An 11951-nucleotide genomic window follows, 5' to 3' on the forward strand; every position below is an offset into this window, starting at 1 on the left:
TAGGCGCTTTCTCCACAGAATACACAGACAATTTGGCCATTTTCACAAACACAGCTTACATACCGGTACTTTTGCTTTTACTTAGTAGAGTGAAAGTGTATTGCTGTCAGGAGGAAACCTCATAACTCAATTTTTGAGGTTTTTCTATTGAACACGTCTGTTAAAAATATTGAACGAATGGAAAGTAGTAAAAAGTGCTTTTGACAAAACCTCTCAACTCCATTGGACCCTCAAACTGTCTGCTAAAGCAGCTAACTCCACCACCTCTCTCCCTCTCAACTGTCCGAGCTGCTCCAGTGTCTATCTCTTCTGTATATATTCTCCCTCCATTTCCCCACTGACTGTTAAGACTAAGAAAACAACTTTGCATCTGTGATCACTTATTTCAATGCTGTTTCAATATACTGTAATATACTGTTTCACTATACTCAATTACCTGCGTAATATACAGTATATATGTGTGAAAAAATCTATTGAGACAGGCGGCAGCGCACAAAACTGTGTGCCAGTTCAGGTCGCCAAATCATAGACCGTGACATTAGCGAACCTGCAGTTCTCGACTGTTGTGCTTTCTGGTCCTCATTATGTCACTGACTTCCCCTCAACATTCTACCACTTCTATCTCCACACACGCAATGGTGCTCCGCGCCCCTCCAGGCCCCTCGTGCGACATTGATCCGTGCTCTGGCACCAACGTAGACTCCGTTCATCCCCTTCAATGTGCATTTTTATTTTTGCCCATAGTACCCCCTATCCATAGCATCGTGCCTGCTTCCATACACCATTACTCTAAAAAGTCTATTTCTCTTCAGAAGCGTTAATATTGTAACCTTGAATCAGAAATGATCCCAGAACGTCTGCGTTCTACAGCCTAGATTCCGAGAAAACAGCCTTTTAACATTTTACGATGCTGCCAGAATTTTTCAGAATAAAGGCGCTAGAGCAGGGGTTCTCAACGTTTTTGGCTGGGGGCCATGCTGGGGAAGATGCTTTGGCCATGACTCGCGACCCCCGCAGATATTCTTTCCTTTTTTTAAGCTAGATCTAGTACTATACATAGCAATTAGCAACAACTATGTACAGTGGAAAGTCCGTGCCCACCGCCACGAAAGTTGTGGGTTCGAATTGTCATTGCATATACAGTACTCATACAGGCTGGGGCGGCACCTATCGGCGGGGAATGTTGGTCGGGAGGAGGACGAAAGCTCTACGTCCTTCTGGTGGGGGCTTCTCACTGGCAGGTGAGCCAATTGGATACAAGCAGTGACAACACAGAAATGTGTGTGGGGAGGAATCAATTGGCATAACAACTACATTTGTGTGGAAAAAGCAGGTAAAAATTGGCTACTCTAAATTAAAGAATTAAATTTAAAAAGATGGAAATGCTTCATGAATGAATTGATTCATTACAACTATATTTTTATTTCAATAATGTGGGCATAAAAGTGACAAAGACATAATAACTGGGTGGGTCTTGCATTTCCAACTTGCATCGTTTGGCCCTCTATACTGAGGTATTAGAGCCTAATTACCTAATTTCAATAAAAATATTTCTTCTTTAAAACTACAATAGTTTGAGCAGTTTTTCCCCGTTTTGTCACGGCTCAGTCTTTACACGTCTTTGAAGCTTATAGCTGCAATCAAATCAAAGGCACATTTTCACCCGTTTCAACCGTTTGGCCTTCTATACTCTGAGGTATTGGAGCCTAATAATGTTTTCAATAAAAAGATTTCTTCTTTAAAACTACAATAGTTTGAGCAGTTTTTCCCCGTTTTGTCACGGCTCAGACTTTACACGTCTTTGAAGCTTAGCTGCAATCAAATCAAAGGCACATTTTCACATCCTGCAAATGGAATACTATTAGGCTACTAGTGCAAACACCCCAGCATCAGTCACAACTCCCAAAGGTCTATGCGTAGAAGGCCTCAGAAGCAATTTCACGTTCCATCTGGGCACACAAACTGAAATGTCATGCTTAATTGTCTTAAATACGTTATGAAGATTTTCTTTCGCAATATTAGCGTTATTAGAGAGTACACTGAAAACCAAGGCCAGAGAGAAATGCAAGACATGATGGGAGTCAGATTCAAACTCGGGTCCTCACAACTCAACACAATTAAAGAACATCATCCCTGCAAACAGTTTGTCATGAACCCTTTTATCACGATGCCTCAGAATCTCAGATCCATCCTGAGGATCTCATGGAGAGACCGCATCACCAACGAGGAGGTGATGAGAAGGGCAGGGGTAGCAGCACCACTGTCTGTCATCGTCGATGAAAGGAGAAGGAGAATGGCTGCAGGGCACGTACTCCGACTGCCAAGAGAGAGACCGGCTAGTGTGGCAATGGACTGGATGCCAGAATAGAAGGTGGAAAGAGGAAGAGAGGGAGGCCAAAGAAGACGGGGAGACAGACAGCGAAGGAAGACCTAAAGCGAGATGGGTGTCAGCTGGCACGGAGCAAGAAGAGTCGCCAGAGAGCGGAGTAAATGGAGAGGTCGCCCAATGTTCCAATAGGAACGGGAGGAACTAAGTCTAAGTATCAAGCATTCTGGCAGAGAAAACAGAGAAAACATTCTGCCATGAAATCATGTAAAATATACAGGGCAAGTCACACACCAAAAAACGTTCAGTCTGATCATTTATTCAAGCAATCCTTTCTGCACCCTGCTGTTGATGCACTCTTAATCAAAACCCCTTTGAGGGTATTAATAGATCAAACAACTGGAACAGAAACCAACCGACTGAGTTGATATTAAACCACCTCATGTTGAGTGTATAGGCTACTTGACACGGTGTCTCTACATGACGACCTAACGAAAATAACTATTAAGGGAAATTATACTTAAACACCTCCTAAATCACTCTCCCAGATTCTGGGCGCGTTCGGAAATGGCGCACTGAGCGAGTGCAATGCAAACTAATGGGCAAATTCGCAATTTCCGCAATTTCCATTTCCGCAATTTGCGCAATTCCGCAATTTCCGCAATTACCATTTCCGCAATTCCGCAATTTCCGAAATTTCCATTTCCGCAATTTCCATTTACGCAATTACGCAATTTCCGCAATTACCAGTGCTCCCAGTGCACATTTCCGTACACACCCTCTATCTCCAAAATTAGGCTTTCGGTGCTCATCCTCATTTCCATGGTTTGTAGTCACTAAAACTCCCATCTCTCTGAACCCAAGTGCCCACACTGCCCTAAGGTTCAAAATCCCTTCAGGTACAGTATGTTTCTCTCATGCTTTCTCAGCTTCGCAAATGTCCATATTAATGAATAGAAATTGCTAAGGGAACTGGACATCCAATTCTCTAGTTACCACTTAAAGCCTGTTTGTATTATAACTAGAAGCCTGCGCGCCTATGGCGCCCTCATGTCTAACGTCCGCTTTGTTGTTTCTCCGTGAATATCGTGTGAGAGAGAGAGAGAGAGAGAGTGAGAGATATAGATGAAGTAGAGCAAGGATAGAGCAGGGGAAGTACAGGGAGAGGGAGCATCACCGCAGTTCTATAGGAAAGGCCTGCTGTGATTGGCCAAGTCTATGGACTTTTAATGTTTGTTTATACAGCAGTAAACAAAATCATGTGTCGTCATGTGCTACAATATAAATACCAAAGGAGTGAGGTGCCCCTCAATTCACACCAGTGTGATTTCGTATACTTTTTTGAGGCCTCAAAAATGGGTTTTTGTGTACCAAATCATGATGATTTGATTGGCTGAATGGAATATATGATGATAGATAGATAGATAGATAACTTTCTTGTCATTCAGCAGATACATAAAATGCATAAGAGAACGAAATGTCGTTTCACTGGCTTTTAGTATGCTAGTTAAAAGAGAATTTAAATACTATTAAAATCTCAAATCCATCCAAATAAATTAAAAAGCACCATTAGTGCTTAATGTTAAGAGCACCCCTATATATATATTGAACAAAAGTAACAAAAAGAATGGCGTTTATCTATCTCAATAGCAAGGAATAACCAAAGCAGAAACTATAATTGCATAGCGACTTGTTTGGAATTGTCACTATGTCTATACCCCTCTCCGTAGAAGCTTAGCAGCCATTAGCATACCACTAAAAGATGCAATATGGAGATCCCTGGAGTCTTGTTTCCTCAGAATGAAAGGAAGCAATTACTAACATCCTTCCACATCAGGCCTGTTCAAGTCAGCCTCGACCCAGGGGAAAAACGGCTAGGGTAAAGGAAAAAAAGAAAATCATTGACAGTAAAGGTCAGTCAAAGAAAGCCACGGTTTTAAGGGAATTGACCTCAAAAGAAGGACAGAGTCCCTTTTGGGAAGGTAGGGGGTATCTTTAATATATTATTAATGGCTTTTCTGTCCCTTAAATAACTGCCCTTTGTAGACGACGTACGTACTTGACACTACCGGTGAGAAATCCTTGTGTGTGGGTTATTTTTTTCTCATTAGTGCGGGGGGAAGGATAGTGTTTCTCTCAGAGTACGCTCAGATTAAAGGTCCTTATGGTAATTGAATCCTAATGCTGATTACAGAACAGTGTACATCAGAGGGAGGGCAATTGAAATTGAGCGTCAACTCAGTGTGCTACAGTTAAAGCCACAGGCTCCTATTTCAGTACAGACTAATGTATATAGGCCTATAGGGAACAAAACAATTTGCTTTTTGTTTTCACTCGACATTAATTTTGAGGAGCGCTAGCCCCAACTATATTAGTGTAGATTTTCGTCTTACACAAACATTAAAAAAACAGTCACTACGACGGCATCAAGGCCCGGAAAAATACATTTTAGTCGACTACATCAACTGTAGATTTAGTCGACTAAAATCCTATGATATTTAGTCGACTAAAACTAGACTAACACTAAGACATTCCAGGTGACTAAAATGTGCCTAAAACCTAAATTAAAACTATTCAAGAGACTATGACTAAAACAAAAATCTAAATTTGCTGCAAAAAACAGCAGTGCCCTCCAGGTAAAATGTCTGGCCCCATGTGTCGACAGCCGAGGTGCCCTGTCTGTAACCCCTATACTAACTGCTCCACTCCAGAGCGCTCATCAGAACCATATGAGCAGCCATGTGAGCTGAGCTGAGCCAAGCTGAAAACGGAATTTCCCCCCACGGTATTAACCCCCCCAACCCCCCCGCCCAATTAGGTTTTAACCAACCTTCTGCAAGATCCAATATGATTTATTACGGTATATATGACAAGATGGATAGGTAGACAAATGGGTGGGTATATAGTTGGTTGATCAATCGATTGATTAATTGAATATCTAGTATAGGAGCACAATGGAAACAACTCCTCAGGACTTTTTTTTATTGTCCTTTTTAGCCATATAAATTATAATGTCTGACTGTATCACAGTTTACATTTTTGACTAATAAAGTATAGGCCTATTCAATCAATAAATTAAGAGTAAATAAACAAACAATAAATAAACCTGTGGAGAAATTGCATGTTTTTTTTTAAATTGTACAATAGTGACATTTCTCTACAGACACTCGACATTTTACTCTGAGAATCTGGGCGGCGGTGGCTCAGGGGTATAGTGCCTGGATGGTAACCGTAAGGTTGCCAGTTTGAACCCGGGCTCCCCCAGAGTCACTGTCGAAGTGTCCTTGAGCAAGACACTGAACCCCTAATTGCTCCCGATGTGCTGGTTGGTGCCTTGCATGGTTTCCACTGCCATCGGTGTGTGAATGGGTGAATGTAATGCACAATTGGCCTTGGATAAAGGCGCTATATATAAATGCATCATTTACCATTTAGATCTTGATGAACTTGATGAATGACGTCATTATAGGCTAGGCCGACTTTTCTCAAGAGTGTGCACACATGGGCAAATTGGGCATGTCTCTCTATTGTAAAGTGGGCACACATGGGCAAATTGGGCATGTCTCTCTATTGTAAAGTGGGCACACATGGGCAAATTGGGCATGTCTCTCTATTGTAAAGTGGGCACACATGGGCAAATTGGGCATGTCTCTCTATTGTAAAGTGGGCACACATGGGCAAATTGGGCATGTCTCTCTATTGTAAAGTGGGCACACATGGGCCAATTGGGCATGTCTCTCTATTTTAAAGGGGTACACAGCCACACATGGGCAAATTGGGCATGTCTCTCTATTGTAAAGTGGGCACACATGGGCAAATTGGGCATGTCTCTCTATTGTAAAGTGGGCACAGGTAGGACACACTTTGGGAGCTAAGTGCACAGATTCTCAGGCCCAGAGGGTGTGCTGTCATGCTGTGAGGTGCACAGGACAACCTGGGCTATTTATAGCTGCAAGGAGAGAAATAATTCAGTGCGATCTCAGAGCAGCTCATTCAACTCTCTCTCTCTCTCTCTCTCTCTCTATCCTGCTTTGACAGTACAGATGAGGAGAAAAGAAAAGATTAAACCCTTTCTCCTGTCCCTCCGCTACGCAGGCATGACAGGTGGGATATGGTATCCGTTTGAAGCTTTCATGGCTCACTCACTGCCCTTGTGTGGGCTGTCAAAGAGAAACACTTTGCGGTTATGGATATCTTCCCAGTGAATATAGTGCAGCACAGGCAAATCAAGGGAATTTTGATATCTCAATCCGAGCCAATTCTCCACTGCCTGCATGATTCCACACTCCGCACTGCCATCACACATATTGCCCCATAAATAGGCCCGTTTATTGAGTTTACCAAGATTAGCCCAGAGGCCATCGTTGAAATTTGAGGGGGGTCCATCTACCATGCATAAGCCTCTGGCCGGCTATCATCTCATCAGGTGGCATTGAATGACAGGCACAAAGTAGGCTACAGGCTACACACAGGCAAGAAATACCTACAGACATACAGCATGAACTGGACAAAGGCTGAGTTAATTATACAACTTTGCCTTTTGTTTTCGGTACAACTATATGTTGTCTTCATTTCATTGTCAAAGTATTTGTATAGCCTACTATATGTGCAGTGACAACAAATTTAATCTAATCTAAAATCTAATATAAACTTTTAAAATGTCTGTATTTTCATGAGCTAATATATAAGCTAACTTTATTCAGAAAACAGTTAATTCTGTGAAAAAGATTGCATAGCCACAATCTATTACATAAAGACAACGGTAAAGCCAGGCTATATCTCAATTTAATTGTTTTTATTTCTCGTTGAAAACATGATATGGTTAAAACAAATAAATAAACAAATGGGTGCCTCACCTTTGCAGCTCTCACCATGGACGCTGTGTGAAGAGTTTCGCTCGACCGTGACTGTAAACTATAAACTCCAGTCCCTATAATTCCGCTGCACGCCTGCTTGTTTGATGCTGAGAGGGGCTCTTCTTCTCGGCACAACCTCTCGTCTCTCTCAGTCTATAGCTTCCTTCCTACTTATTAGAAAAGTCAAACAGCCACAACGTGTGAATTAGCAGCCAGTTCAGCAACAGTGGCTCGTTTTTAGTAGGTCCTCCTCGTGTCACGACGTGGGACCAAACTTAAACCAGTGTGGAGGCGACGCGACCAAGTGAGTTGCTTCTTGGTCTGAGGCGGGCGAGGCGAGGCTTCGTGCGTGTTTGCTATTGCTGCTGATAGTGTGTGTGAGTGTGAGACCGTTAGCGCTTCTCCTCTCCTCTCCTCCCTCCCTGCTTCTATTTCTTGCTTTCCACGGGCGGTCCCGTGGGAGAGGATGCACGGATACTGCCGACACGACTGCCAGGCAACGGCACGGCACTGACTCTGACTGCACACAACAACACTCACTATAGGCTTCAAAAGATGAAAGAAAGAAAAGCACCAAAGGCAGCCAGGCATAGCTATAGCGCAGGTGGATGCGATGCTTGCAAATTTGCAATGTCTTCAAACGGTGGAATCTATTAAGAAAACACACTGGTAATGTTTTCTCCACCAGTCTAAATTATTTAAAAGAACGCATCTGGTGTAAATGACGCTCATTATCTAGATTAAAATAGTGGTTTAGCAGCCAATTCAAAATTCTGATAAACTAAATGAGCCAAGTCAGTGAGCCAACATTTGTAAGCATTTTGTTTGTTCGGGTCATGTGATGGCGGTTAATTGAACTATTAACTAGGTAATCGTTCAATTAATGACCTGGAATTTAAAAAAAAAACTATTCCACAGGCTGCCATGCATGTATCCAGGAAGCCTTTAAATTGTTTTACATTGCCCCCTGCTGGTCTAAACTGGGGAAACAGTGGCAGATCGTCCACTGTATAGCGTTTTACAATGTCAGCGAGTCAGCGACAACTTGCCAATAACCATTGTCTGGTGAGAACCCAGAGAATGTGACTCAATTGGAGTTCATTAAATTCCGCTCAATGGCGTCTAATAGCCAAGGGGTTGGAATAACAGATAGCGTGATTCTCCACGGTGGCACATATTGATCAAACTTAAAGGCTAATTCAACTGGTTTGGCTGGTTTGAAGGCAAGCTACAGGGAGAAACCGTCATTAATGTCTGCCTTTCTGCCTCATATTTCATCTCAAGTATCATGAGGATAATGAAAGACTGCAGCGGCCACTGCTATGGCCCTATAATGACACTATTATATTGATTTGAACAAAAGCTGCAGGAAGCAAATCTATTTTTAAATAAAAGCCTTGGATTTTCTAGCACTGTTTTCTTTCCCACATTGACATTTCAATAACTCATTTCACTTTAATGTTTTTCATTGTTCACAAATTCAGAATAAAGCAAATAAAAAAGTAAAAAATATATAACTCGAACTCAATAAGCCAATTTCAGATTTAAAAAATAATAATAATAACAATTAAAATGTATTCTCAAAGATAGGTTATCAGTTTTACTTGGGTGTGCACGGTTATGAAACTATGACCGATATCTGATCTCCGATTATTATTAGAGGACCACAATGGAAACAAGCCTTATAGGCCCTATAGGGCTGGCCCAAAGCCTGATAATAAAGTATTCAATCAATCAATCAATAAATATACTCTTTTTTCAAAGTGTCTGTTTTCACTATGAAGGACTACTGAATGAGATTAGTAGGCTACACAAATTAAATGTAGAATATAGCCATTGACGGTCACATTATTATTGTGTGTTCTTTGTCTCCACCAGGCCAAAGGCATGGGGAGAGAGTATATGTTTTGCACTGTCCGTGTGTGTGTCTGTCGGTTCGTCCGTCCGTTACCAGCTAATCTCCGGCACCGTTAACCCGGTCGATGCCAAATTTTGCACGCACACTCCCTGGAGACCTGTGCCCCGAGGGGCACTTTTTCTAGTTTACTCTATAATTAAAAGAACACTATATATTGGCCTATGTAATTGTTATTTTCGGACTTCGGTTCTACTTCTAATAATCACGACATTTGAAGGGTTTCGGGTCACATTTACAGATTTATCTTCATGCTACAACACAAACAAGGGGGCAGAAGGAACCTAAGCTTATGTCTGACTTTACAACCTCATTATCCATAGTGTTGGCAGGCCATCCATCACCTGCTATTTCCGTGCTGAGAATGATTTTCATTTTTTCACAATAAGCGTTCATTTTGCCTTATATTCCCAATAATTGCTATAGTGTTTGTTCAATAAGAGCTAGGGGTCTGCTCTCCCCACCCCTCATGCTGCTCTTTAGGCTAAACCGAAAATGTTATAATGAATGAAACTTTATTGACAGCCGTAGCCAGTAGATGACAAACAACAATTAAAAACATACAAAACAGTTACAAATAAATACATTGGTTCATAAAACTCTAAAACTATCTCGTAAAAAAAAATCTATCTAACAGTGCTAAACCTATAGGATTAGTCAATACCTTAATCACGTTATTATGTGACCCATCAAGTCTGCTTTTAAAGCTGAACATGAGGTTTCTCAAGAGAGCCTGGAAGGTGGTTAGACCAGAGTCGCAGAAGAGCTGACTATTAAATATGGCCTACAATTCAATGTAATCCTATCAGGAGAGATGACTGATACAGGATAAGGGATGTTCGATTATTGTTACCAACATTAATGCAGCATGGAATTGTGGACAAATTCTTATCCAACAAAACAATACATTCTAAGTTTTGTGTCAGAGATTTGAAAACCACTGGTCTACAGCGTTGTGTTGGAGCCTGTTATCTGCAGTTGGTTATTATGTAACCCTGTAACACCCGGATTGATTTCTACCGTACTACTACTTTGTACTACTATATGACTTTGCAGAGGAAATGATGTAATATAATAAATAAAAAGTTTTATGCAAAAAAGAATTATACAGGATAATGAATGAATTTTATTTGTATAGCACCTTTCCAAACATATAGTTACAAAGTGCTTTACAGACAGGTTATAAAACAGTAATCATAAAAACATCAAAACAACAAAGCATCAAAACATCAGAGACAATAAAACATGAAGAAAATAACAGGCCAATAAAACAATTAAAAACAATATTAGGAAAAACACTTGGCATACAGATGTGTTTTTAAAAGCGTTTTAAAAGAAGGCACTGATTCTGCTAATCTAAGAGCCAAAGGCAGGGAGTTCCAGAGCAAAGGTGCCCGAGCCGCAAAGGCCCGGTCACCCCGAGTGACCAGACGCGTTGCAGGATTAACTAGGATGGCCCTATCCGATGACCTAAGGGAGCGCACAGGGTTATGGGGTTGCAGCAAATCTCTTGCAAATAAATGGGAGCTAGACCATGTAGAGCTTTAAAAGTAATCAATAAAATCTTAAGGGATAAGGGATGACCACAGGTGAAATTGGAAATGATGAAACAAACAGATGAGAGCACACTGAATCGCAGGCTGATAATCTTCTTGGTGGGAGGATAACCCACCTGAAAATGTATTCTCAAATAATGTCATAACCTTAAATCGTACAAATATTTCAGAGGCAGTGTGTATAGGCTTAGAGTGAGTGGCACTATAGCAACCATCTGCGGCTGACCTTCAGGTTGAAAATGTCACAGAGAGTGAAGACAGAACTAGGGATGTTCCAGGTCAAACTGGTGGCGTTAGCTATAGACAGAAACATCCTGAACATCATGTTTGAAGAGAATCATGCAGTCTCTTCAACTGACAAACCTCTAGTCCTCTACTGACCCATGGCCTGTGTGTTGAGCATTACAAGGTTGTCTATACAGCAGTGGTTAACAACTAGAGGAGACATTTGAGCCATTGTTCCTCAGTCCAAGTGATATATATCAGAGTGATTATTTTTATATGATTACCAGCCTAGGTGCCCAGACCGCTACGCCAGCCGCCCCGGGCCATATCGGAGTGATTCTAACAGACATTTTGTTTCCAAAAATGTGTTATTTTGTAATTTTATGTTTAGATATAACTTGTTTTCTATCTTCTAAACTGTGTTGAAATCTGTGTCATTTGGTAAGGAATTAATTATACACAGAGGAAGTGAGAAGAGTGTTCTAGGTATAATCCAGACGATCACAAATGTAGTGACCCTGCAATGTGAATTTCCTTTGCAGAATTTCTAATTCAAGCTAATGACATCCTGTGCTATTTATACGAGTTGAAAAATTACAGCCCACCAGTGGCCACCACACACAGTAGGCAAACTGGTGGCCTGGTTTTGACTTTGACTGCATGCCCCTTCGGTTTCTGTGGATGTGGAAAGACATTTACAGTAGCTGCCCATTGAGCCAACAAAGTGGGCAACAATTCCTGAAATGCATGTAAAACATGTAAGTAACACAGTGTAGCGGCGCCGGTTTCCACAACGGTAGGCCTATGGAATAGACAAATTAAAAGGTTGCAACAGAGAAAACACTACTTTTGCCTAGAAAGATAGATCCAACAAGTCAAGGCACTATTAAGACTAGAGTCACACAGGGTAACATATTACTATTCTGCCTGCATTTTAGTGTTTTGGGTTTGTTCTTTAACCTCCTTCCTGCAGGCTAACTGTCTGAATCGAGACAGATAGAACATGGGCCCGATGTACAGGCCAAAGTTTGGGAAAGCCAGGATCACCTGCAGGACATTGCATTGTTCGACAC

General features: G+C 41.4%; 1 protein-coding gene across 1 annotated transcript in view; it reads right to left on the reverse strand.

Moving 5' to 3' along the window:
* Positions 1 to 7464, reverse strand: part of LOC308313737 (carbohydrate sulfotransferase 8-like) — a 78486-nt gene extending 71022 nt beyond the window's left edge. Inside the window, exon 1 of the mRNA XM_080761028.1 lies at positions 7183 to 7464. The gene's annotated coding sequence lies outside the window, so the exon portion shown is untranslated. The remainder of the gene's footprint in view (positions 1 to 7182) is intronic.
* Between the last annotated feature and the right edge of the window lie 4487 nt (positions 7465 to 11951).

The sequence above is a fragment of the Protomyctophum bolini genome (genome assembly GCF_963924005.1).
Source record: "Protomyctophum bolini genome assembly, chromosome: 4".
Taxonomy (NCBI): domain Eukaryota; kingdom Metazoa; phylum Chordata; class Actinopteri; order Myctophiformes; family Myctophidae; genus Protomyctophum; species Protomyctophum bolini.